Here is a 13,154-nt window from a genome sequence, read left to right as displayed (position 1 = left end):
GGAAGGATATGGATAAAGTTTTAAGTTGAAATTCAAACTAATTTGAATTTAAATCAAAACTAACTAATTTCTATCCTTAATGGGTGACAAAAGAAGGATTATTTTTGGATTTTCTTATATACAAACTGATTTTATGTGGTCAGAAAAGGGGTGAGACAACTTGGGTGGCGCAAGGGAGAGAATCCCACTCATTTGGGACTCTAGGGTTTAACCAATTGGATTTCTTTCAAACCCAATCCAATTAGATCCAAATAAAATATGATGAATCTAATCTAATTAGGCTCCTATAACTTTAATTAAATTTGATCAAATCAATAAATTAATTAAGCCATAGACCTGATCAAATCAGGATCATTTCTCCCTTATCGATTAAATCATCTCATAACCAAATCAGACCTGACCTGATTGAATCCAATTCAATCAAACTTGATCCAAACTTTAATGCTCAATCAAATTTAGCTAATTAGTGATCTAATTACTAATTAATTCTCTATTAATGATAGAATCCAAGTTTAGTGAAACTCTTTTTAGAGTCTCCATCCAGTGGGACTCTTCAGCAGAGTCTCCGTCCACTGAGACTCTTCAGATTAGCCATGTGATCAGAGAGAAACTTCTAATGTATATGATCTCACAGATTTAAATCTAAATCAATAGTACAGAAACTGATTTCTATACTAATCGGAGTAACCATTTAGCAATGGTACCCGATGTTTGGAGGTCGAATGTATGCAAAGCAATACTTAAGAACCTATTTGGATATAGTTACCATATAATTCATCCTTTGACCCTTGATGCTAGGATGATATAGAGTTTAAACTGTCAACTCTTAACAGTATATCCATTATGTGTCTTAACCTGATAAAATCTTGTGACTCCTTATAAGGATTGCCCTGGCCAAGGTCTTACTAAATTGAAACACAAAGCATTCTCTCCAATCTCTTGGAGTGGTCAATTCTATCTTGACTCACGCACCGACTTCACAAGTACTTGATCGTGCCCAAAAATTTTTCAATTCTGAATTAAAAATTTAGTTAGTCTGGCATCAAAGCACAGTGAGTTACTTGCAAGTCACTGTGGTGATCTCAGATCGGAGGGATACTTATACCCATATCCCTTTAGAGTGACTCTTGACAGTAGAGTGCTCCAAAGTTGGTCATATTTAGTGAAATATACTCCTACATTTCATCTGTATGCCATATCAACATCTCCATGCTCTTTGATTAAGAGGACAACCAACCTGTATGGCACACAATGATCTACACTTGATATGTCTATTTCCTAATAATAGCATATCATTTGGTCGCCAACTCATTTAAAAACTAAATGATAAATCCTCCTTTATCGATTTAAAATAGTCTTAAGGACTTTCATCATAATACAGAAGTTCGATATAGAAGATGTATAAGTTTATGATAAAAATATCAAATAAATATTTTATTAATTAATTTATATATAATTATATCAAATAGCATAACCAAAAAATAGACTGATGATTGACTTTAGGACATATTTTTCAACAACTCCTACTTGTACTAAAGCCAATTGGTACAGTATTGAATATCCATCTTCATTTTGTGATCTTTGAACTCTTTTACTGCAAGGACTTTAGTTAATGGGTCGGCCAGGTTATCTTTTTCATCGATCTTCTAAAGGTCAACGTCATCTTGATCTATGATCTCTCAAACAAGATGGTAGCGATGCAGAATATGCTTTGTTCGCTGATGTGCCTTTAGCTCCTTTGCCTGAGCTATGGCTCCAGTATTATCACAATAAAGCAGAACTGGACCATCGATAGAGGGTGCCACGCTCGATAATGAATTTTCTCAGCCACAGAGCTTCTTTTGCAGCATCAGATATCACGATGTACTCCGTCTCGCATACTAAATCAGCTACGGTGTGCTGCTTGAAACTTTTTCAGCAGACAGCTGTTAGATGTGTGCCCTAGATGCCAGATCGGCTGACACATTCCTGTACAGATCTAAGGGCAAATTTGTAATGTTGACTATAAATAAATAAAAGGATTATTCTTCTATCACATTGTGTACATTGTGTCTATGATACATCATTTGAGTTAGTAGGAATGTAAGTTCATATTTTCAAGAGTTGAAAATTTAAGGCATGAATTTACATAACTAACTCATAAACAGCTCCTGACCATAGGATCATCACGAGGATGGTGATCGATCTGGAAGGTTGGTGTATGATCACTTCCTTAGGGTAGATGTGTTTTGATTCAATGGTGTGGAGACATCGAAATAAGAGTACAGGTATTTGTTGAGAACGAGAGTACTGAGCGTGACCATATCGAGCAGTCATAAGAAAATCTACCTTCTCATCGATGACTAGCTCGATGCTACAGTTGTGTATCTAGTTCTTTGACCTGAGGTGCATCGACAGTTTACCTTGAGTGTGTTATAGTTTGACTACACCATAACTCGATCTCCTAACCATTCAGAACCTTGAGGTGTATGTTAGCTGTAGCATATTCATTGTAGGAACTAGGTCGCACCAAGATGGGATCTACCAACCTCGGTAGATGAGAGGAGTAGTCTTATGATGATCGAAAGATCGAGTCCTTAAGTCCATGGCCATGGCAGAGTGAAATAATAGAAAAAGAATTTTTTATTGGGGTTTCACATCGAACTCGGATCGATCGATTAACTCATATGACTGATGTTGGGTTTGACGAGTTCACCTTAACCCTAATTCAGTCAGGACTCAAGATAGAGGAACTCAATCACACAGGTAGCTGTACCGAGAGGTTTATCTTTAGTTCTGATGGGTTGCTACCATATACTGCTAGGTGTCACTGGTGGATTTTGGGAGCAATTAGAATGATATTGATGATCGATCATTCTAATTGTCTGAATCAGAAGAGTTCTAATCCATTGAAAGGAGTTTCGATGATGTCGATGATGAGATCACGACATGTCTCATTACCATACAGAATTGAACCTAACTGGGTTACACAAACAAGGGTTAGGATTTGGATGTCATCAATTGGACTAACCCATATGATTTGGATAAGATCCAATTAGGCTCAAAAAAATCATGCTAGCACATGATTGAGCCTAACTTTCTCCTCGAGTAATCTTTTCTATCTCTACTGAGCCAAATATGATTTGACTCATCCAGAGAACCTTAGGAAGGTTTCTCTCAGTCTAAATGAAGCTTGTCCAGCTCAAAAAAGATTTGTCTTAATTCATGAGATGAATTTAAGACAATACCTGCTAATTCCTAGCACCTGCCAATTTTATTTTAGGACATCTGTCAAAAGTTGACATATAGGTCTTAAACTGAAGAGGGCTCATTGGAGGATTTTTGTGAAGTATCCATAAGCCAAGCCACATCAAATTGGATGTCATAATCTGATTATGGTGTGAGCCCAATTGGATTAAAGTGGGTGCCCCAAGTGGATAAGGATTGGAGAGTCCTGATCAATTTAAACTCTTGGGCGCCACCTCTATTTGTGCTTATCCAATGTTGGCACCATCTTTTGGAGATAAGGTGGGATTCTTATCTGATATGATCAGATGACATCACTCCACCAATCAAAATTTTTTCAAAATTTATTAAAATTTTTTGATTGGTTGAATGATGTGGCACTGCGCAGCATACAGAGTCTATATAAATCCTGCTGTGCCTAGGGTTTCGAGGTAGAAGTTATTTTATGCACAAAATCCAATAGCTGCTACCCCCTTCCCTATTCTCTACATCTTCCCTACTCTTCTTCCTCCCCTCTTCACATCCAAAGAGTTGGACATCCATCTGGCAAAGATCCAAGGCATGGTGATGCCTGGAACAGAAGGCTGCAGGACTTCTTCGACAGACTGCTGCTCCAACTTCAGAAAGACTTTTGAAGATCTTTCTAATCAGATTTAGATCTAATTTTTGAAGCATAGATTCATGAGGAGAAGATGTTCTAGATCCTACTTGAGTGGATACCGGTAAAGGCTAGACGCTTGCATGGCTACATCAGAACCTTGGGCTGTGCAGAGATCATCTACAGGATAATCAGATTACCCTTGAGGTATTACTTGTTTCCTCATTCCTTTAGATTTATTTTAGATTTAATATTAGATATGAAGATTAGATCTAGAGACTTTGATCTGAAATATATATAGGATAAATTTTTTTAAAATTATTCCGCCCCAGATTTGATGAAATCTGGAAGATCCTATAGAGGAAAAGCAGTTTTCCTCCTTCAACTGGTATCAGAGCCAGGTTGTTGGCTCTATTTCAGATCTAATTTAAAATTGATTTTATTTTTTATTTATCTGATATTAAAGATTTTAGATGTTACATTAGATATGATAAAATTTAAAATTAAAATATTTAAAATTAAATCTAAGAAGATCTAACATGCATAAGATGCATGACTAGACTAGGATTAGTTGAATCCATGAATAGTCTTAAGTCTTATGTTTTAATGATATTAAAATATGAATTAAATCTAATTTATTCTTTATTTTTTTGATGTTATAAGTATTATAATTAGATTAAAAAATAAAAAATAAAATTTTAGTTTTTTCATAAAATTGATTTGCTGCATGCCTAGACTAGTTGTAGAATTATTCTAGTAACTTATCTAGAATAGATTTAATTTTGAATAGTTTAATTTAAATCTTATTTTTTAGATATTACATGTGATGTATCAGATCTGAAAGTATATTAATTATATTGATTTTTGATACATAAGATGTATGCAAAGCATGTATTAGTTAGATCTTAAATTGTATATGTGATATGTTAATTTAGATCTAACTAGTTTTGTAGTTAAATTTATATTTCTGATTAAGGTGTTCCTCATGGCCGTCTGATCATAAGAACAAAGTAGGATTTTAAGACCCTCTCTTTCCATTCAATGGGGTGTTCATATGACGTGTAGGGATGCCGCGCGTTCATCCTTAATCAGAAATCAAAACTTACTTTTCTGCAAAACTCTAGATCCTAAAATCTTAAGATTTATTTTACATGCTTTGTTTATGAATCCAAACTTAATTAATAAATTAAGCTTATGAAATTAAGTTAGGTCTAAAATTAAAAATTTCAGATCTAGGATATTTTCATAAAATTGGGTTCGAACTTGGGTAGCTCAATTAGGTCTAGCAGTTGATCAAACCGAATCAAGAGTTGGTTAGGTGGGATCATGATAATTGACCAGCCTAATAGGATTAAGTCGGGGTCAAGATCGAATCATATTTAGATGTGACTCGATCAAGTTAAGACCTAATTTAGCTCAGTGGTTAGAGCCTGGATTGTAGGCTAACCCAATTAGTTCTAGTTCGATAATTTGTTATCTAAGATAAGTTGGGCAGATGCGACCGACTAATTTTTAATTGGGAGCTACTCGACTCGAATGCGTTCTTGTCGAGTTAATGGCATATCCCTCCCACCGGTCTCACTTACCTGGCCATATGTGTCGACTCAGTTCTAATTAGAGGTGGCTAACAATTCGAGCTGACCCATGCCACTAGGTTAGTCATAATTGTTATGACTATGTTAAGTCAAGTTTAATGAGACCTAAATCAAATCTTCCTAAGAAAATATTAAGTCTAGGTCTTCCACCATTGTGGATGTGCGGGCCCTTCCCGGGGTTGATTGTTCTCGACTGGTTACAGTAGCTCAGTTGCATCGAAAAGATGCAACCATGTCCATTAGGCATTGGATGCTACGAATTAGAGGATGGGTTGGACTTAATATTATGAATACGGTGAGGAACCCAATCAGGAATCTAGTTCGTGCAAATGGTGGGTCTGACTTAACTAAGGATTGGAGCAATATCCCGGATACGGTGAGCTTCATGAATTAGAGACCAAGTTTTGGATGCACTATGATTAGAGAATCATTGGACAAGAGTTGTCCCCTCATCGGTTGACCCATCACCAATAACTGTTAGGTGAGGTGGTGAGCCAGTCGGTGAGACTGCACCATCCACTAAAAATCACTGATCATGAAGATTTTCACATCTCTACCAAGGGAGTGTAGGGATCTGAGAAAATAGTAGGAGCCTAATTTGTTTTAAAAATAAAACCTCTAAATAAATTGGTTAAGTCTAATTACAAAATCTAACTAGAAACTTTTGACTCTCTATAGGAAACATGTCTGCCTCAAACCCTCTGACCAAAATACTAGACACCCACAGATTGACTGGACCCAATTTCAAGGACTGGTTGAGAAACTACAGAATTATTCTGGGTTTCAAAAAATTGACTCATATCTCGGACCAGGATCCACCTGCTATGCCAGCACGTCTGACTGCTGAACAGAGAGCGTCTCTGAAAAAGTGGATGGATGATAATAACAAAGCAAGGTACTACATGTTGGGTGCAATTCTGATGACTTGCAGCGCCAACATGAGAACATTTTGACTACCGACCAAATATTGGCTCACCTGCAAGAGTTGTTTGGTGAACAAAATCGCACGGCCAAGTATCAAGTCTGTCAAAGACTTTTTAAGGCCAAGATGCGTGATGGGCAGTCAGTCCAAGATTATTGTTTGACAATGATCAAAGATCTTGAGGAGCTTGAGAAGCTCGGTATCATTTTAGATAAGGATTTTTAGATTGATGTGATCCTTCAGTCCTTGTCCGATGCATATGGTCAGTTCATCATGAACTTTCATATGCATAAGATGCAGTGTACCTTGGCCGAATTAATGAACATGCTGGTTACAGCTGAGCTTTCTATGAAGGGTTCAAAAGGCTCAATTCTTACTGTGGAGTGGACTTCTTCTAAGAGAAAATCTTTTGGAAAGAAAAAGAAATCTGTGAAGAAGCAGAAGGTGGATGGCAAGAAGAAGAAGACAGAACCGAAGAAGAAGGCTGCTGATAAAAAAAAATATTTCCACTGCCAATCAGACGGCCATTGGAAGCGAAACTGTCTTCAGTACCTGGCCACCCTGAAGAACAAGAAGGATGGTCCTTCTGCAGGTATGCTCATTTTAGAGTCTAATCTTATGGTTTCTTCTACATCCAGTTGGATTTTTGACTCTGGTTCTAGTGCTCATTTGTGTACTTCTATGCAGGGTCTTGAGGAGAGCAGGAGGCTGAGGGATGGGGATATGATCCTACGCATCGAAAATGGAGCAAGAGTTGCTGCTGTGGCTGTGGCAACCTACCCTCTGTAATTATTATTAGGATTAGATTTATTTCTTAGAGATTGTTATTATGTGCCTGCAGCAAGCAGAAATTTGATTTCTGTTTCATGTTTAGCATAAAAAGGCTATGTGATTAGCTTTCATAAGGACCATTGTAATATTTTTTATGAAAATAATAAAGTTGCAGATGGTTTTCTTATTAACGATCTCTATCAGCTACATATTGATGTATCTGTATTTAATATTGAGCAAAATATGAATGCCATAGGAATTAAAAGGCTTAGAGATAGTCTAAATGATAAGTATCTGTGGCACCTAAGGCTAGGTCATATAGCGAAAGACAGGGTTAACAAATTGAAAAAATTCGGGCTATTGAGTCCGTTGTCTCTCGAGTCATATCCAATTTGTGAATCATGCCTTCAAGGCAAAATGATCAAGCTTCCTTTTGTGGGACGAGAAAAGGGCCACAGACCTACTTGCCCTAGTACATACGGATGCGGCCCATTTGATGTGCCGACTAGAGGCAACGACATCTACTTCATTATCTTTACCGATAATATATCTAGGTACGGGTATGTATTTCTAATGAAATACAAGTCTGAAGCTTTTGAAAGGTTCAAAGAATTCAGACATGAGGTAGAAAAATAAACAGGAAAGCCCATTAAGGTTCTTCGATCAGATCGAGGAGGTGAATACCTTAGTCGGGAGTTTCTAGACTATCTTAAGGATAATGACATAGTCTCTCAATGAACTCCACCTGGAGCACCTCAACTCAACAGAATTTCAGAATGGAGAAATCGGACCTTATTAGATATGGTCCGTTCCATGATGAGCTTCATGGACCTCTCCAAATTTCTTTGGGGATATTGTCTCATGATAGTAATTTATGTATTGAATAGGATTCCCTCAAAAATCGTTCCTACCACACCATATGAGATATGGCATGGTAAGAAGCCAAGTCTGAATTATCTCAGAATTTGGGGTTGTCCGGCTCATGTCAAGAGACAGCAGGCGGACAAGTTAGAGTTTAGGTCTTTTAGAGCTCAGTTCATAGGATATCCTAAAGAGTCATTAGGATACTATTTCTATATTCTAGAAGATCATAATGTGATTGTGAGTCGAAATACTATTTTTCTTAAAAAATAGTTTATTCAAGATGGTGGCATCGGAAGAATAATTAAGCTCAAGGAGAATGTCTCCCAAGAGCAACGAGCTAAAGAACCTAAGGAACCTAATCAATCAGAACCAGTCTTAACACAACCTCTTCCACCTCGTAGATCAACTACGATTTTCCATCCTCCTGAAAGGTACTTAGGTACCATACAAGAAGATGTAAAGGAAATGTTCCTCACGAGAAATGGGGCTCATGGTGATGACCCCAAGACATATGATGAGGTGATATCAGATATCGACTCTGAGAAATGGTTAGAGACAATGAGATCAGAAATTGACTCGATGCACTCAAACCAAGTTTGGACCTTGATAGATCCACCTGAAGGTATTGTACCTATTGAGTGTAAATGGATCTTCAAGATAAAGATAGATGCAGATGGGAATGTAGAGACATTCAAGGCTAGGCTCGTAGCGAAAGGTTATAGTCAACACGAAGGCATTAACTATCAGGATACCTTCTCGCCCGTAGCCATGCTAAAATCCATCCGCACATTGCTTGCTGTTGCAGCCTATTTCGATTATGAAATATGGCAGATGGATGTGAAAACGGCATTCTTAAATAGATATCTTGAGGAAGATATCTATATGGAATAGTCGTTTGGTTTCACATCCAGTGATAATGATCACAAGATCTGCAAGCTGCAAAGGTCCATTTATGGACTTAAGCAAGCATCTCGGAGTTGGAATACTCATTTCAATGATGTGATCAAAACATTTAGTTTCATCAAGAATGAGGAGGAACCATGTGTGTTCAAAAAAGTCAGTGGGAGCGCAGTTGTCTTCCTCATATTATACGTAGATGACATCCTCCTAATTGAGAATGATATTCTCATGTTGACCTCAGTCAAAGTATGGTTGTCTAAGGAGTTCTCTATGAAAGATCTAGGAGAGGCATCCTTTATACTGGGTATTAAGGTCTATAGAGAGAGACCAAATAGGATGTTGGGACTTTCACAGAAGATATACATAGAGGAGGTGCTAAAGAGGTTTAGCATGAAAAACTCCAAAAGAGGTTTATTGCCTTTTAGACATGACATTCATCTCTCCAAGAAGATGTGTCCTAGCACACCTGAAGAGATTGAATGCATGAGCAAGATCCCTTATGCTTTGGTAATAGAGAGCCTCATATATGCCATACTATGTACACGACCTGATATAGCCCATGCTGTGAGTGTCACAAGCAGATATCAGTCGAATCCAGACGAAGAGCACTGGACTTCTGTGAAATGTATCCTTAAGTACTTGATAAGGATTAAGGATATGTTTCTAGTCTTTGAGAATGAAGAACTCCAGATTCAGGGATATACAGACTCAGACTTTATGTCTGATATAGATGATCGAAAGTCGACATCTGAAAGTCTGTTCATTTGCAATGGTGGTGCAGTTAGCTGGAAGAGTTCCAAGCAGACGGTGATTGCTGATTCCACCATGGAGGCAGAGTATATTGCTGCATCGGAAGCTACGAAAGAGGTATTCTGGTACAAAAAGTTTGCCACAGAGTTTGGAGTGATGTCATCGGATGCCATACCTCTTTACTATGATAATAATGGCACCATAGCCCTAGCTAAGGAGCTAAGGTCTCACTAGAAGTCCAAGCACATCGACCGATGATTCCATCTGATCTGTGATTACCTCGAAAAGGATTATGTCGAGGTTATAAGAGTCGACTCTACAGATAATGTGGCAGACCCGCTGACTAAGCCATTGGGCCAACAGAAGATCGAAGCCCACCTTGAGAAGATGGGACTTAGATATGTAACTAATTGGCATTAGGTCAAGTGGGAGTTTGTTAGATGTGTGCCCTAGATGCCAGATCGGCTGACACATTCCTGTACAGATCTAAGGGCAAATTTATAATTTTGACTATGAATGAATAAAAAGATTATTCTTCTATCACATTGTGTACATTGTGTCTGTGATACATCATTTGAGTTAGTAGGAATGTAAATTCATATTTTCAAAAGTTGAAAATTTAAGGCATGAATTTACATAACTAACTCATAAACAGCTCCTGATCATAGGATCATCATGAGGATGGTGATCGATCTGGAAGGTTGGTGTATGATCGCTTCCTTAGGATAGATGTATCTTGAGTCTATGGTGTGGAAACATCGAAGCGAGAGTACAGGTATTCATTGAGAATGAGAGTACTGAGCGTGACCATATCGAGCAGTCATAAGAAAGTCTACCTTCTCATCGATGACTAGCTCGATACTGTAGTTATGTGTCTAGTTCTTTGATCTGAGGTTCATCGACAGTTCACCTTGAGTGTGTTATAGTTTGACTACACCATAACTCAGTCTCCTAGTTATTCAGAATCCTGAGGTGTATGTTGGCTGTAGCATATTCATTGTAGGAACTAGGTCGCACCAAGATAGGATCTATCAATCTCGGTAGATGAAAGGAGTAGTCTTATGATGATCGAAAGATCGAGTCCTTAAGCCCATGGCCATGGCAGAGTGAAATAATGAAAAAAGAGTTTTTCATTGGGGTTTCACATCAGACTCAGATCGATCGATTAACTCATATGACTGATGTTGGGTTTGACGAGTTCACCTTAACCCTAATTCAGTCGAAACTCATGATAGAGGAACTCAATCACACAGGTAGCTGCACCAAGAGATTCATCTTCAGTTCTGATGGGTTGCCACCATATACTGCTAGGTATCACTGGTGGATTTTGGGAGCAATTAGAATGATATTGATGATCGATTATTCTAATTATCTGAATCAAAAAAGTTCTGGTCCATCAAAAGGAGTTTCGATGATGTCGATGATGAGATCACGACATGTCTCATTACCATATAGAATTGAACCTAACTGGATCACACAAATAAGGGTTAGGATCTAGATGTCATCAATTGGGCTAACCCAATTGATTTGGATAAGATCCAATTAGGTTCAAAAAAATCATGCTAGCACATGATTGAGCCTAACTTTCTCCTCGTGTAATCTTTTCTGTCTCTACTGAGCCAAATGTGATTTGACTCATCCAGAGAATCTTATGAAGGTTTCTCTCAGTCTAAATAAAGTTTGTCCAGCTCAAAAAAGGCTTGTCTTAATTCATGAGATGAATTTAAGACAACACCTGCTAATTCCTAGCACCTGCCAATTTTATTTTAGGACATCTGTCAAAAGTTGATATATGGGTCTTAAACTGAAGAGGGATCATTGAAAGATTTTTGTGGAGTATCCACAAACCAAGCCACATCAAATTGGGTACCATAATCAGATTATGGTGTGAGCCCAATTGGATTAAAGTGGGCGCCCCAAGTGGATAAGGATTGGAAAGTCTTGATCAATTTAAACTCTTGGGCGCCACCTCTATTTGTGCTTATCCAATGTTGGCACCATCTTTTGGAGATAAGGTAGGATTCTTATCTGATATGATTAGATGATATCACTCCATCAATCAAATTTTTTTCAAAATTTATTGAAATTTTTTGATTGGTTGAATGATGTGGCACTGCGCAGCATACAGGGTCTATATAAACCCTGCTGCGCCTAGGGTTTCGAGGCAGAAGTTGTTTCATGCATAAAACCCAATCGCTGCTACCCTCTCCCCTCTTCTTCACATCCTCCCTGCTCTCCTTCCTCCCCTATTCACATCCAAAGAGTTGGATGTCCATCTGGCAAAGATCCAAGGCGTGGTGATGCCTGGAACAGAAGGCTGCAGGACTTCTTCGACAGGCTGCTGCTCCAACTTCAGGAAGACTTTTGAAGATCATCCTAATCAGATTTAGATCTGATTTTTGGAGCATAGATTCATGAGGAGAAGATGTTTCAGATCCTATCTGAGTGGATATCAGTAGAGGCCAGACGCTTGCATGGCTATATCAGAACCTCAGGCTGTGCAGAGATCATCTACAGGGTAATCAGATTACCCTTGAGGTATTACTTGTTTCCTCATCTCTTTAGATTTATTTTAGATTTAATATTAGATATAAAGATTAGATCTAGAGACTTAGATCTGAAATATATGTAGGATAAATTTTTTAAAAATTATTCCACCCCAGATTTGATGAAATCTGGAAGATCCTATAGAGGAAAAGCGATTTTCCTCCTTCAACAGCTCCACCATTTAGGGTAAAGATGTATCCTGACACACTTTTACTATCATCACGATCTAACTGAAAATTAAAATCAGTGTATCCCATGAGTTTAAAGTCAGATTCTCCATAAACAAGCCATTGATCCTTAGTATTTCTCAAATACTTAAGGATTGTTTTTGCAAACTTCCAATGGTTCTTACCTGGATCTGATTGGTATCTACTCACTACTCCTAGTGAGTATGACACATCCGATCTTCTACATATCATGGCATATATTATAGAACCTATTATCGAGGCATATAAAATTTTACTCATACGCTCTCTCTCTTGAGGGGTTGTCGGACAATCCTTCTTCAAGAGAGAAATTTCATGGCCTATCGAAAGATAACTTTTCTTGGAATTCTCCATGCTGAACCATTTCAGCATGGTATCTATGTACGTTGATTGGGAGATTCCGAGCAGCCTCTTAGATCTATCCCTATAGATCTTCATCCCTAAGATGTAGGCTGCTTCTCTTAGATCCTTCATAGAGAATTGTGACGACAGCCATACTTTTATTTTCTGTAATGTAGGGACATCATTTCTAATTAAGAGAATATCATCCATATACAAAATAAGAAATATAATTATTAAACTATTAGCCCACTTATATATACAGGATTCCTCTCCGTTCTTAATAAAGTCATACGTTCTAATCACCTTATCAAAATGTATGTTCCAACTCCGAGATGCTTGCTTGATCAATTCATAAATAGATTTTTGAAGCTTGCACACCTTGGACTCATCTGTAGATATGAACCCTTCAGGTTATATCATATACACCTCTTCAT

This window comes from Elaeis guineensis, chromosome 6 (assembly GCF_000442705.2).
Source record: "Elaeis guineensis isolate ETL-2024a chromosome 6, EG11, whole genome shotgun sequence".
Classification (NCBI taxonomy): Eukaryota; Viridiplantae; Streptophyta; class Magnoliopsida; order Arecales; family Arecaceae; genus Elaeis; species Elaeis guineensis.
The sequence above is the reverse complement of the archived record's forward strand: the minus strand, read 5'-3'. Positions refer to the sequence as shown.